Consider the following 2,793-nt stretch of genomic DNA (forward strand, 5'->3'; position numbering starts at 1 on the left):
CTTGCGTTCAGCAAAGATTTAAAAATCTCAGCCAGAGACCTGCAATTTCTTCCCTTGCCCCCCCCATAGCAGTCGTGGATAAATCCCACCCAGTCCTAGGAATTTATCCACCTTTAAGCTTTAAAGAGTGCACAATCTACTAAAATGGACAGTAATAACAACTGAATAATGACAAGTGAATAATATTTCAAGCAATCCGAAACCAAGAATTGATAGTTCAAAAACTTTGTTTTATTGGAATGTATTAAAAACAAGTAACTTTAAAAATTGCAAAATAAGCTGGATTTTACAATGATCAAATGGATTTAGCAATTAAAATTGTTAATCAAGTATTTAATCACCAGATAAAAAATTTTTTAAATCAGAATAAGACAGCAGACAGGATATTTTTATATTTAAATTATTCATCACTGCGCTAGTTGTATCGACATTAGCAAGATTGGTCATGACTCCACTTTCATTTCACTACAAAGACTTCCAACACAGTATAATACAATTGCACAAAACAGATGACAGTGTAGTGATGTCACAACACTCATGCCACTTGAGATCTCTCTCCTGGTCAGCAATTACACTTCAGCAACTTGAATTCAATAGGATCCTCAGATAGCAATGGCTTTACAAATGGAAAATTAGCATCCATACCCTGATAACCTTGAGTACTTTTTGTAAAGGTTTAAGCACAGGAGAATACAAATCTTAGAACACCATCTTAAGTATATCATAAATATACTATTTTACTAAACTATTTCATGGCTAACATTGGTGAGGGAGAGGCAGCTAGTGCGAGTACAGTGTGTGATAAACCTTGCTCTCCATCAAAATGCATTAAGTTTATACTTAACATTGCTACCTTTGTAACTCCATTTAGGAAACATGGTTGTCTCAATCAGAAAAGTACCAAGAAAGATACTCAAGTTTTTGACTCAGTACCTTTCCCTGAATAACAATTCATCACCAGTGCTACATGATTACTGACAATAGCACTTACAGCAGACCACCAGAAATGCCCTCCCCTGCTATAGGCAAATACACTTCTCTCCACATTCACACAAGGAGCCACTGACAAAAGGTAATGGAAATGTCACAAAACAACCTTTATGTTTGGAAAGATCACAAAATGGCCCATTGTTACAAATAAACTATTAATCTAATTCCTGTCATAGAATGTAAAGTTCTCAAATGTACTTCTGGATGCACAAGATGTCATTACAATGACTGCATATTACATCTTTTATCAAAAAGTCAGAATTCAGAATGTTACTGCCATTATTAGATGATCTGAACTATTTAGTTTTGTCAACACTAATAAGTTTCCATAATGGCACAAGTGTAGTTTAAAAGGCAAGTAGATTTAAATTCAGTCCATTCTTGATTAACTCTTTTATGATACCAGCAATTTAAATATAGTGCCATTTATAGATATCTTAGAGTATTATTCTAGCCAGCTAGGGTGAACATACTACTATTACATTTTTCACATTCGCTGTAGTAGCAGTTTTCTAAACAAAAAAATCTTTTAAGCAAAACTGGTGTTTTTGATCTGAAGTTTTCAGTTAAGAAATGATACAAAAGTCATTAAAGTGGTCTGAAATATTATAGTACATTGGATTTACACAGAATTTTAGGACTACACAGTATTTGCAGATGGGAAACTTGATGTTCAATTATTACAGTACAAAAAAATTGGAAAAAATAAATTTGATGAGTTGCCTATTTTTGAATACTGATTTATCACCATAACAATAGAAAAGCCAACCAATTCAGATCCCACACAATCTCTTTCAATAGAATTGCTTTTTAATTTTAGTATCTGTTCAATTAATTACACATAAATTGGTCATTTAAAAACAATGGTAAAGAAAGCAACTCTATGACATTACAATTATCTTTTACATGCTGGCAAAATACCCTGCCCTGTTCAGTCAGTTGGCTGTTCTTCATAACATAGGCAGTGATAGTAATACATTAGGCAACCTTCTGAGAACAATTTCCTTCATGTTTTTGGGTCATTTATTTTGATTTCCATAATTCTAATAAAAAGCTAATGTACAGTATTTGTGATATAACAAACTTTCTAAAAAGGGGTAAAAGATAATGGCAATGTCACAAGAACAACCTTGCATCCATTATGCACACAATCATTCACTGTAATGAAGGGTACAGAATAAATCATTTACATTTAAACATTTTACTTGGTATACACCTTTGTCCCTGAACAACACAAGATTTTATTTTTGTGCTCACTTTGGTAAATATGCAATCTTAGCAGCTTGACAAAGTTTGTGCTCATTTCATTGTGCCACCAATACAAGTATAAATGCCTGCTGTCTGAAGCATCACACAGAAACTGGTAAGATTATTTTAATTAGAAAGGAAGCCCTGTGCCACTCCAAGCATTATCCAAAATGTTCCGTTTCCTTATCCTCTCCTAAAGCTAGTGCCCCATGCAATGCATTATTTGATTCATATTGGAATGGTCTCTTGCCAATCCCAATTTGAGACTAGACAATGATCATCAGACTACTTAACCAGGATGCAGTCTTCACAATTTTTGTTTACATTTTGTGAATTAGTTTATTAACTTTTTCTTTACTCCACATCCCCAGCTCAGCTATTGGGTAGATGACACATGTCTAGTGTAAATAGCCCAAATCTTGGGCAAGACCGAGAAATAAACCAGGGCCTCAGTGGTCTGTTGATTTCATTAATAATTGATATTGCTACCAAATGAGGAAAAAAAAAGGGATTTGCTTTAAAACTCTGTTGGGAATAACTCAATTAGAATTTTCA

This window comes from Pristis pectinata, chromosome 9 (assembly GCF_009764475.1).
Source record: "Pristis pectinata isolate sPriPec2 chromosome 9, sPriPec2.1.pri, whole genome shotgun sequence".
Taxonomy (NCBI): Eukaryota; Metazoa; Chordata; class Chondrichthyes; order Rhinopristiformes; family Pristidae; genus Pristis; species Pristis pectinata.